Below are 13,848 nucleotides of genomic sequence, written 5' to 3'. Positions count from 1 at the left end.
AATATAAAAGTGATAATTATAAAAATAAAACAATATTAAAAAAAGGTTAATAAATATAAAAATTAAGAATCTACAAGTACTACATAATAGACATACAAGTAATAAATATATATTCATATATAAAGTTATGAAGAAGATGATCAGGTGTGCGATCAAAAGAATACAAAAATAGTTAACAATTATTTATTTTATTTGCCGACGTTTCGCCCAATTCTGAATAACTAAAAATTATACAAAACAAATAAAAATATGTTAACAACGTAGGATAAAAAGATACAAAAAAGTTAACTTAGGTGGGGTTAAAGTATATAAATGAGAACATTTTTATAAAATTGAAAAGAAAAATATTTACAGTAATATGTATATATAAGCAAATAAAGTCAGTTTTATTTATTTTTTATTTATACTCATAATTTTGTATAACTTCTTAACACTACTTTAGTTCACTTTTTGTATTTTTTTCCTATATTATTGACATTTTAGTTATTTTGTTATCTTTTTTGTCCTGCAAAGTGGGCCGAAACGTTGGTAAATAAATAGTTGTTAACACCCACGGCCATCTCCTTCATATATTAACGAAACGTATAATTCCCCGCATTAAATGAAAAATTACTAACTCCAGTTTATTCTTAACACCTCATGTGATTTATCAATCATTCAGCTTAATCAAAGGTTTGAATCTTATGATGAGTCGCAGGTTGCTCGAAATCCAGCTATATGCACTTTCCGTCCAGTGCATTAGCAATGATTGACAAGGCCAAGCGAACTGTATTGCTAAGATAGACCCAACCGTTAGAACGAACCCATCTACAATACAATCTTGCTTATTCGTTCTGAAACATCTGTAGGATCATTTAATCCTGAATTCATTAATGAAAAAAATTCTCTGGTATTAATTTAATTCGTATAGTAGTTACAAATTAAAATGCCGTACAAAATTTAACTTATAGGTGATATGTATATTAATATATATTTGGAAATGAATGGAAAATTGGTGTATATTCTTGAAAATACTGTTATTGCCATATACTCAACATAGTCAAATGTATATATCATAAATAGCTATCACTTTTAGGGCATGCACTTGATATTGTTGTTATGGCAGCAGAAAAAGTGGCGTAAATCAGATTTACATCACCTTTACCTCAAGGTCATTGTTGGGAAAATATTCTGTTTTCAGTTTTCCATTTTTTTATTTTAGGTTTAACTCTTTTTATTTATTTTATTTTAGGATTTTACTAGATCAAAATAACTTTTTTTTTTTGGGTTATGTATTTTTTTTAATTAGGAGGAAAAAATATATTTTTTTTTGTATTTAACGAAAAATTGTCTAATGATTATCGTGGTTACAGATCTAATGGGTGCGGTGAATATAGGATCAACCCTTCATAATATTGTTTATGTAAAACTTATAGTTATGAAAAGTGGTGTATGTCAATCAATTCTCACTAAAAACACCCCTTAAAGTAATTTTTTTGTTTGAATGATTAATAAAATAAAGCAGTTTTTACTAAATGTATCATAACCTTTATATTACAATTTTATTTTATTTTTTTATAGTTAATTCATAAAAACCCCTCTAGTATCTAAACTTGCTTCCTCTTCTACCCCTGACAATCCTCCTAGATGCCTGAAAAGAAGATGGCCTCGAAACCTTCTAGTGTAAAAATATGATTAGAGTGCTACTAATGGATAGTTTCTCTTCATACCTCTATCACTTCATTTTCATCTAACATCAAATATACTTAATACGTTTTTATTTGAATACAGTTGTAAATTCCAATAGATAAATACGAAAAAAATATATAGTTCTTTTACAAGATATGGTTTTCGAAACGGCATTGTATTGCCTTACACAAAATTATTGTTTTCACCGTCTCATATGATAAAATTAAATATATATGATTAATTCAAAATAATCTTTCTATTATATAAATTACATAAACTTTTCTATGTAATGTATTAAAATTAAAATTCTGGTATAAAGAATTAAAATTTATTTATTTTTTCCTGCTTACACTGTATTGAAAAAAAAAATACAACCTGAACTACAGAATATATGTAAATTACGTTTATACAATTTGAGCAATGTGTAGTACAATTAAATGAACAGTTGTATAATTCTTGAAATGGGGTAGGTTCACCGAACTATTTTCTTAAATACGTAATTTAATTCAAGTTCGCAAACCGTTTGTTTTAATTGTAGTTACTATTTGTCAGATATTTTTTTTGTTTTGCGAACTGTTTTTATCTGTGGCTTTTTTTTTTTTTTTAAATGCCGTTTAATCAGAAGAGCCGGTTTAGCGAGGTTATACTGTACTATCAACTGCTGGAAAGATGTTCCTCCCTGACATATTGACATAATTTTTAAAGTGTGGGCCTGTCCAAGTTTATTTCGGTGCTGAGCGGGGGTGGACCCTCTGTCTAATAAATCTCCCACGCCTGATCTCTATATAAATTTCTCCATTCTAAATATAATCGATTGTTGGAAAATTATTTTATCGATAGCCCATAACATTTCCTCATGTCTAACTTAACCTCTCTCGTTTGAGTATCGTATAACATATACATAATAAATAAATGTGTCTGCATACAGTACGTTGAATTGTTAGTAACAATGAAGACTCAAAAAAATGCATGAAAGCCCGTTCACTTTGTGACAGTTTTCAGTCATAGCAGTAACTATCGCAACTTCTCCTGTGGTGTTCTATTATAACTCCATTTATTGCAATAGTACTAAAAATCGGTCTAGTCTGATCGTTGATAGTTGCTTTTAAAAAGTTTATGACCCTTATCTTCGTAGGGGTAGTAGTTTTTATGATATTCACATATGAATATAAATTTGGCAAATAAAAATTTGTCAGAACAACTATATATAAGTTTATATCAGGACATTTCATGAAAACTATTACTCCTACTAAGATAAACATCATAAACCTCTTTATAGCTCATTAAACTAGCTTTAATTTGAGTGCTAAAATACATCTGTACGTCAAGTGGTTTTTGAGATATAGATTTTTTCAAAACAAATCCACTAACTACTGATCTTTCAGTACGTCTCATTCAACATTTGTATGTAATGTTGCTTTTTAAAAAGCTATATCTCAAAAAATATTTGACGTAAATAACTCTATTAGAGCTCATATTTTAGAAAATTTGCTCTTCTTTAAATGACGTTCTCTTATGTTTTCTTGTGTTGTTGGTAGTTTTTAAGATATAGCTCCGAATTAAAAATTAATGTTTTTTAAAGGTTTTGAAACAGCCGACATTTTTTATTCCCCTTCCTATACTTGGCAGACTCATCAATTTTAACTAATAATTACACATAGTTTTTATTAAAGTAATCAAAAATGGGAGTGTAATAACTGCCTTTTTTTCTTCTCGGCTCTTGTATTAACCGGGAGACTGTACACTATTACCTGTGGTGCCTATCTGGGGACAAATAGACTTTTGTCATGCTTGCGGTCCGTGTCAAATATAGGTGTTTTATCAAAATTAAAGGAATGGTCTAATGATAGAGAATGTTCTGAAAGTTTGGTGGCAGAATAATTATGTAAGGAAACAAAATATTTGTGTTGCGTGATGCGGTCTTTTGTTTCGCCGATGTTAGCTGAATTAGAATTGGAAGTGGAGCAAGGGATGCGGTATACGACGTATGGTCGATGTAAAAGTGGAAGAGGGTCTTTAAGTTGAGGGTCGATGTTGATAGCTTATTTGTGTTATCCACTGACCGCACCCCAACCGTCTTCTCATATGATCATATTTACATATGAAATATCATTATTATTAAAGAGAAATTAATAAATATATTGTTTATAATTTAAGTTTACTGAATATAATATTGGGCTGAGAATCAGTGTGGAACAATGTAATTCTATCGATTTTAAAATGTAATTCTAATGCCAATCAAAATTATAGCTTAGGGCTCTTATCTTGTGTGTTGTGGTCTTTGGCTTTCTGGATTCAGATGGGCATTTTAGCAGTCCTTCCTCATCCATGGCTGACCGTGATGCATCTGAGGTCAACTAGGCTATTACTGGTCAGTTAGCAATACATATCGAGAGTGATGGTCACTGCTATTAAGAGTATTCAGTATTCAGAATATCTATCGAATTAAATTTAATTTTCTTCTCTCATACATAAAGAACTTAATGTTCCCTATGTAACAGATCTAGCCCGAGCCAGATATCTCTCCTTTCATTATAAACTCCCTAACCACTCAAACCCCCTAGTTTTTAACCTTGCATTCTCTCCCATTCCTGACAATCCCCCGAGGCGTCTGAAAAGAAGATGGCCACGAGACCAGCTAATGTATAATGTCATTAGAGTGCTACCAATAGGTAGTTTCCCTACACGCCTGTAACACTCCAATTTAACTTAGATCAGATTTACTAAATGTATTATAATGTACAGTTGTAAATAGCAATAAATAAATATTTAAAAAAAAAAAATTTCTTCTCAACCCGGTATTATCAATACTTAGCACTACAGGATAGTGAAGAAAGGGATTTATAAATGTCGATAGGCTTACACTCTCACTATACAGATTTTAATAAAGAGGGATAAAACTATCGATTTTGATTGGAGCTACTTAGAACATTTCTGTTTGTTGAATTTTGGAATTCAAATAAAATAGTCAATATAATATATATTGTGATAAATTGTGATAATAAATATCCTGGCAGTTAAATTATCGCAGACTGGAAATATTTTTGAACTGTTAACCTTGAATATTTCTTATTACTCTTCGTGAAAGAATTCAATGTTTGTTTGATTGTAACAAAATTAGAAATGGTTAAAATATGGCTTGCAACATATTAAATAATAATTGATCAGTATTAGTAACATCAATGTTATCAATAAACATTACCAATGACAAATGTAACTAAGATACAATGGTAAATGATGGTCAAGACGTTAATAGGAATATCTCATAGAATATGGGAGCATTGATAATCTACAAAGGTAGAAATATCTACAATAATAATGATGGCGGACAGGAATAGAAGAGAACATCTGTGGAGTGGAACTGAGGACATTTGTGCCTTTATATTATTCCTATGCTCAGCTGGTTCTAGTGATCGTAGAACCTCTTCTTTACACAGACGTTCTGTAAGTTAGGTGGATTAGATTATTATTTGTTTTTTAATTTAATTTATTTATTAATATTTACAACTGTACCTAATACATAATACATAATACATAATACATCAAGTAAATTTGAGGAAATCATAATGGCATGGTACAAGCATGTAGAAAAACTACCCAATGGTAGCACTCTAAAAACATTTTTACAATAGGGGTATTCATGATGTTGTGTTAACTGTTATATGTTTTACCATGTTAAATGTTATAACTATATGATTGTGAGCAGCCCTATTTGAAGTCATGTTAAACGTTAAATGCATAAGATTCCCTAGCGGATTTTCTCAGCAACTTGTTGTATAAGCCTTTATGTTTATAACTTTCCTTCCAGACCCTCATGTTATTGTTTACTTCAGTTTTGATTTAAGTAATTAATTAAAACATGCCTAGAGTGAGTGAAAAGTGGAATTTGTGTGAAAGTTTAGCTTATGAGTGTCTTATTGATCTTCAAACTTGTGAAGAAGAGAATGAAGATGAGCTAATTGACAACTGTATTGAAAGTCACAACAACTAATATGACGGCGATCTCAACTGGTCTATTGTGTGACGTCATTCTCGATTTAACTGACCAAGTAACAGACTCTCAGCCATGTTAAATGTTATTTCGTTTTACCACGGCAAAAGAAGGCAATTTTTTTCGATTTAACACGAGTTTTTCCATTTAACACGCTTTAACATAGATCATGAATACCCCTAATATAAGGTCTCGAGGCCATCTTCTTTTCAGACGCCTCGGAGGATTTTCCGGAATAAAAGAGGAAGCAAGATTAGAAACTAATGGGTTTGAGTGGTTAGGGAGTTTGTAATGGAAGGATTAATTTCTGGTTCGGGCTAGATCGGTTACAAATGGAATATTAAGGTCTTCGTGGATGATTTTATTTGTGACAAGTATGGAACATTTAGGATTTTAAGAATGTTTTAATTTAAAAATCTTATTCAACAATTTTTTTGCTATCTATTTATTGGAATTTACGGCAGTATTAACCGAAAATATATAACTGGTAAATGCAATGTAAGTTGTACAATGGTATAATAAGAAGAACTTACTTATTAATAGAACTCCAATAACATTCCTTGAGTAGAAGATCTCTAGGTCATCTTCTTTTTAGACGCTTAGGAGGAATTAAAGTGGAAACAAGGTGGGTTTGGGTGATTTGGGAATTTATCATGGAAGGGTTGATATATGGTTCAGGCGAAATCGGTAACATATAAAACTTTTTTTTTTTTTAATAATTTATTTATTGATATTTACAACTGTGTACATATATACACATCAAGTAAATTTGCTGTAAGTGATGTTATGACATGATATAAACATGTGGAGAATCTACCCATTGATAGAACTCCAAAAACATTTCTAAAGGAGAAGATCTCGAGGCCATCTTCTTTTCAGACGCTTAGGAGGATTATTAGGTAGTGAAGGAGAACCCAGGTTAGAAACGAGTTGGTTTGGGTGGTTGGGAAGTTTATTATGGAAGGATTGGTATCTGGTTCTGGACAAATTGGCAACATAGGGGACATTGAGGTCCTGATGGATGATTTGATTTGTGACAAAGTAAGGAGCATTAAGGATTTTGGACTGTAAGGATTGGATTCGAGAGGAATTAGATAGTTTAGTGGAGCCCCAAAGCACAACTCCGTATGTCCAAATAGGCCTTCAGTCTTTTGTAATGGATTGGAAGTTTGGACCGTTTGTCTAGTAAGTGCTGTAACAGTTTGGAATCCACGAGCAGTTTTCTGTCTTTTCAGTCTTGTATGAGGATTCCATGTCAGTCGTTTGTCCAGATTTAGTCCTAAGTAACGGATCTGTTCAACAGGAATGAGTGGGGTATTATTAAAAGATACTTTAGGGCAAGACGAAGATATAAAACTTAAGTTCTGAAACTTAACATAAGGAGCTGCATGGTTTAATGGAGCCCTAAAATTCAATTTCTTAAGTCAAATTAAGCCTTACTATGGTCCAGTAAATGAAACTTTTCTAGTATTTATAAATCATATTATAGTCCTTCTATAGTTGGCAATATGTTTTAATGTGATATAGTAGTTCTCCTGCCATTATTAGCAATATGTTTTAATGTGATCTAGTAGTTCTCCTGCCATTGTTAGCAATACTTGCAATGAGAGAAACATTAGTTTCTAATAAATATCTTTTTTCAGTATTTTTTTTAAATACATATTCTGACATCCGTGAAAATTCACTAAGCTCACAAAAGGAACAAACAATGGATTCTTTCACGAATTGTAGTTAAAAATATTCAAGGTTAAAAATTCAAAACTATTTCCGGTCTGCGATAAGAATTGGCAAGAAATAGTAAACTATAGTAGCACTGCCAGACTATTTATCTCCGCAAACAAATTGAATATTTTCTTTGAATTCCAAAATTCAACAAACTCCATTCTTTTTTAAGTGCCTTTAGTTCAAAAGTAGTTTTAAATTTAAGGGATCAATAATGTTGCCCTTACACCTGTTGAACAGATCCGCTACCTTGGACTACATCTGGACAAACGACTAACCTTGAATCATCACACAAGACGGGAAACTGCACGTCGATTTCGACTATTACAGCATTTACTAGACAAACGGTCCAAACTTCCAATTCATTACAAAAGACTGATTTACATGACAATTATAAGACCTAGCTTTGGGGATCCACTAAACCTTCGAATTCCTCTCGTATCCAATCCTTACAATCCAAAATCCTTCGTAAAATCCTAAATGCTCCCTACTTTGTCACAAATAAAATCATCCACAAAGACCTTAATGTATATATATGTAACCGATCTAGCCCGAAGCAGATACCAATCCTTCCATTACAAACTCCTTAACCACTCAAACCCTGTACCATACCATTATGATTTCCTCAAATTCACTTGATGTATTTATGTACCGTTGTTAATATCAATAGATAAATTAAAATAAAAAAAATCAAGAGATTTAATGCGTCTTTATTTAAATCTGTACAGTAATATTTAAGTCTGTAATGTGAGAAGAGCATCTTGACATTTTAGTAGAAGAGTCTAAGAAGGAAAAAAAAGTCAGTTATTTCACCCTAATGTTTGATTATATTAACAAAAATTATGTATAGTTAATAGTAAAAATTGATCAGCCTGCCAAGTATAGTTAGGGGAAGTAAAAATTTGTGGCAGTTTCAAAACATTAAAAAAAAAAAAATTATTCGGAGCTCCATATCTTTAAAATTACCAACAACACTAAAAGCCAAATAGAACACCATTTAAAGTAGAGTAAATTTAACATTTAAATTTAACTTAACACAGCAGTTTACATTTAATGATTCCCGAGATACTGTTTTTGTTTTTAAAAAAAGCAACATCTTATAAAAAATGTACTGAAAAATCAGTAGTTAGTAAATTTTTTTAGGATATCTATATCCCAGAAACCATGAGACCTGTAGATGTCTTTTAGCATTTTTTTTTTTTTTTAAAGTAGTTTAAGACGTTTATGTTCGCAAGATAAATATTTGTATATAAATTTCTGTATAAATATATACTTCATATTTGTTAAATTAAATTGATTTTTATTTATATGCATACACATATACATATTTGAAAGTAAGATTGTACCAATCAATATTACAGTAAAAATAATTATAATTATGAAACAGTTTAGAGCTTTCAATTTTTCTTCAGCCATTTAGTTAAAAAAAAAAATATTATTTTGTCAATATGATATTTTTAATAATGTCCATGTCTTGGAACTTTTTAATTTGTTATATCAAGAATTGTATATCTTATTAGCTTTGATAATTAAAAAAATTGTTAATGTTTTTAATTTGATTCATTGTTGCCATTTAATTTATTTTTTAACTTAATGTTGTAGGTTCATTTACTGAATCTGCCGTCCATTTATTGAGTTATAGTGAAAACCTTTTCCTTATTATGTTTATTTATTTTAGTTTATCAGTAACAATGTTTTGGGACCATGGCACCATCGTCAGATGCTCTACAATACAAATTGACACAATCATACTATGCATACAACAAAATAATGATTCAATAACAAAAATTAATTTAAAACTCAACTATCTTCGCATAATTATTTCTTTACATTTCAAATATTATGATCAATATGGTTTCCTTGTTTAGTCCTATGTATATTATTTATTTTTTTTTACAAGTAAGTCTGCTATAAATGATAAAATGTCATGATACAAAGATGTGAAGAATCTATCCATTGATAGAACTCCAATAACATTTCTAGAGGAGAAGATCTCAAGGCCATCTTCTTTTCTGACGCCTAGGAGGTTTATTAGCTAATGAAGGAAAAGCCAAGTTAGAAACAAGTGGGTTTGGGTGGTTGGGAAGTTTATCGTGGAATTGTATCTGATGGATGTCTGTCTGTGACATAGTGAGGAGCATTAAAGATTTTGAACTGTAAAGACTGGATTCGGGTGGAATTCGATGGTTTAGTGGAGCCCCAAAGCTCAACTCAATATATCCAGATAGACCTTATAATAGTCATGTAGATCAGTCTTTTGTAATGGATTGAATGTTTAAACTATTTGTCTAGTAAATGTTGTAATAGTCGAAATCGACGAACAGTTTCCTGTCTTTTCATTCTTCTCCTATGTATGTTAAAGTCACAATCTTCATTATTGCTGTTAGAATAACATTATTACAATAAGTAATAAATAAATTTTCATATATATGGATAAATCGAAATACATTAAAACATTATGTTAACACTCGAATAAAAGTTATCTTGATAACTAGTGATAACAAATACATTACTTCTATTCTAAATTTCATACCTCTATTCATTAAAAAGATGAAAAGTCTATTAAAATGTTTTATAAAATGTATTTACAATATATCACTATTATATCATATTTTTTAAAATTAATTTCGCTGGAGTTGATACATTTAAAAATATATCAGGAACTGCGAACAATGTCGAGTTAGCAATGTCCTTAGATTGGTGGTGCAGTAGTATTTCTAGCAATCTATTTTTTAATTCAGATAAAAGCCGAATCTAGTTTCAAATCTTGGCTAGTCCTTAGTCGAAGAAAGCAAAATAAATAGTTTTCTTTGGCATCTTGCATTTGGCAATTATCTTAAATTGGTTGGGGACCATCGTGCAAGAGTCCTTAGATTTGCTTGTGTTCAGTAGTACTACTCATACTTCTTACACTTGTTGAAATAATTTTGTTACAAGTGAAATAGAGAAATTTTTGTTCCGGAAATAATTTGCCCTACAAACCTATTTGGCTTTTGAAAATTACATTTATGTTTACTTGTTGGCTGTTGAGTGTTGAAAACGAGTGATGAATAGCGAATCAAGGAATTAGGATTCGGTTCATTTCTAAAAGTGAACACGAAAAAACCTAAAAGGTAAACATTATGATTTTTGTTAAATGTTTGTATTTATTTATTAATGTTAACAATTGTATATACATAATACGAAATACATCTAGCAAAGTAGCTGTTAGATTACAATGGTATGATACTGACATCTATAGAAACAAGGTTAGAAACTAGTGAGTTTTGGTGGTTAGAAGGTAATGATTGGTGTCTGTTTCGGGCTAGATCGATTGCATTTGGAGCGTGAAGGATTTTGGATTATAAGGATTGGATAACCACCCAAACCTACTAGTTTCTAACCTTGCTCCCTCTTCCATTCCTGGCAATCCTCTGAGGCGCCTGAAAAGAAGATGGCCTCGTGACCTTATATTGTGAACTGCTTTTAGTGTTCTACTACTGGGTAGTTTCTCTACATCCTGTATCATATCATTATGTCTATATGATCAAATTTACTTGTTGTATTTTTTATACAGTTGTAAATATCAATAAATAAATAAAAAAAAAATTGGATACGAGAGAAATTTGAAGGTTTAGTGGAGCCCTAAGGCTCAACTCCAGATATGCCTTATTGTAGTAGATCAGTCTTTTGTATTGGATTGGAAGTTTAGACCGTTTGATTTGTAAGCGTTTTAATAATAAGAATCGACGTGCAGTTTCGTGTCTTTAGTCTTGTGTGAGGATTCCAAGTTAGTCATTTGTCCAGATGTAATCCAAGGTAGCGGATCTGTTCGCCAGAAAAAGAAGAATATTATTGAAAGATACTGTAGGACATTCGCTTATTTCAGAATGAATTTTAACCAAAGTGGCAAACTTGGGTAAATATCGAGCGTGACTCTGACCAAATCACCTCCTTACACTACAGTTGGGTTAGTAACAGTACTTCCTTTCAAAGTACTACCCCTGATCCGTCTTAGCTTGTAGCTGTCCAATTTATTTATTTTTTGTATATGGGGGAGAGGGGCAAATTTTTCTCGAGGGCGCATGTGTCGCCAGGCATAGGTTAAGGTCCCTTAATTTTTTTAGAAGTTCATATAACCCTGATCTAAACCTACATATGTATCTTTTTCATCTATAACCTACATACCTAACCCATATATGTACTATCGTTATATTCCTATGTGCTTTACTGATTACGTCCTCGTGTATCAAAAATGCTGAGTTCTTTAATTTGTGTACTTCATATCGTTTATATAATTCCCTAAACTGTTAAAGATGGAACTCACACTTTCCCTTGATTTTTATTCTGGAATAGGGAATGTATTATTAGGCTCGGTTGGGAATAGAACTTATCGGAAACTGTTGAAAGAGCTATTTCTGTTCAGGTATCGTCTTGGAATGCTATTTATGAATGAGGACATTTGCACGACTGATGTACGACTGTCTAATCTCAACGGCCCTATGACATGCTAGGCTTTATATTCCTATCTGTGTCTGAGCACTTGAGGCCTAACCATCGCGGACTGTTGCGTCTAATTCTCTTTATTAATAAAAAAAAAAAAAATTGTTTTGTTAAAAAAGTGTGATATACTGATAATAGGTTATCTGTTATTTGTAAGTTAGAGCTATTTCTATAATTATTATTGATATGTTTTATGCTTCTTGTATATAGGACGCCAGTTTAATTACTAAAGGTTATTATACTGAACTATTAATGATAATTCAAATTAGTTGAGTCCTAAAAAAGTATTATAATTGTTTCCAAAGGCATAGCGTTTTTACCATTTACCGATTAGATATCTTTATAAATTATTATTACCATAATAATACATATACACATTTATAATATATTGGTATTGTGTAATATTATCCTCAAAGCTATAACAAATTATTTATATATATTTTCAATATACCCATGAATAATATAATATCCATAATTCAGATAGATGATCTTGCCATAAAATATTATTATTATGGCACTACACTGCCTACAAGAACCCGGATCTCCACTACAGCCAACCAGTCTACACGGTCTCTTGCTTTCTCCTTCCATCTGCCAACATTCAAGAGCTTCCAATCCTCCTCCACATCGTCCAGCCATCTCATCCGGGGATGTCCTCTTTTCTGTTTTCCATCTGGTTCGCCATAAACCATCTTTTTGGATATCCTTTCATCGGGCATCCTCTCAAGGTGTCCTGACCATATTAATCTTGCTCTTTTAATTAACGCCACGATGCTGTGTTCCCCTTACAGATTTATCAGTTCCTCATTCCTTCTTCTTCTCCAAACTCCATTCTCCGAGACTCCTCCCCATATCCTTCTCAATACCCTTCTCTCCCAGGAGTTGAGCATCTGTTCTGCTTTTCTTGTCAAGGGCCATGTTTCTCCCCCATAGATCACTACTGGTCTTACGATGGTTTTGTAAATGACCACTCTCATCCTTATAGAGAGAGCTATAAAATTCAGTATTTTATGCAGTGAGAAAATTTCCTGCTGCTATCCTGAACTCTATTTCTCTCTCTACTTTGTTATCATCTGTAACCAGGTTTCTGTCTGTGGTCTCTGATCGTCACTTTACTATTTTCTTTCTTATCCTCTCTTGAGCTTTTCATTTACACCGTCTTGTCTTCATTCACCTTAAGGCCCAAATGCTGCTTGGGTTCTTGCGGCAATGACTACATCATCTGCATATAATGTTGAAACAGTCTATTGTAAATGGTCTCTCCTGGATTAGTTCTGATTGAACGAATAATCATTTCTAATGCTATATTAAAATATCTTTACATTATCCATGATTACCTAGCTGAATGGATGGTAAGCTACAGGTGGTGATGTGGTTAGCTGTCATATCTTCTTCGTTAGGGATATTCATTGTGTTGTGTTAAATGTAAAATGTTTTACAATGTTAAATGTTATAAGTATAGGATTGTGAGCAGCCCTATTTAAAGTCATGTTAAATGCATAAGAGCTTCTAGTGGATTTTCTGAGCAACTTGTTTTATAACCTTTCCGTCCACGACTTCACATTATTGTTTACTTCTAAGTTTTGATTAGAGTAATTTATTACAACATGTCAACATTTAATGAAAACTAACTTACTAAGGGGGGAAGGGGCTTATATAGAAGAATTAGGCATAGAACTAAGCTTCCAACTAGGCAAACACTTGACTGTCAGGCAGAAGTAATTGCCATCTTGTCGGCAGCTTTATGCCCTGAAGTCACTAGCTGTGAAAGAACTGGCATCACCATCTTTTCAGATTGTCTGTCTGCCCTTCAAGCCTTGGAGTCACCTAGAGTCACCTGTAAATTGGTAAGAGAGTGTAAACAAGCCTTAGAATCAGCGTGCTTAAAGAAGTTTAAGTTAGTGTGGTTTCCACGACATAAGGGAATCGCAGGTAATGAGAAAGCTGATTAGCTTGCTAGAAACGGGGCTTTTTTTTTTTTTTTT

The 13,848-nt window shown here is 31.9% G+C and overlaps 1 protein-coding gene across 13 annotated transcripts in view; it reads left to right on the top strand.

Annotated features, from left to right (window-relative positions):
- Positions 1-13,848, top strand: part of Asator (tau-tubulin kinase asator) — a 255,590-nt gene that overhangs the window by 70,519 nt on the left and 171,223 nt on the right. The gene's annotated exons all lie outside the window — the stretch shown is intronic.

Source organism: Halyomorpha halys, unplaced genomic scaffold, assembly GCF_000696795.3.
Source record: "Halyomorpha halys isolate HHAL.00 unplaced genomic scaffold, Hhal_1.1 Scaffold97.1, whole genome shotgun sequence".
Taxonomy (NCBI): domain Eukaryota; kingdom Metazoa; phylum Arthropoda; class Insecta; order Hemiptera; family Pentatomidae; genus Halyomorpha; species Halyomorpha halys.
This window is presented reverse-complemented; position numbering and strand designations above follow the sequence as displayed.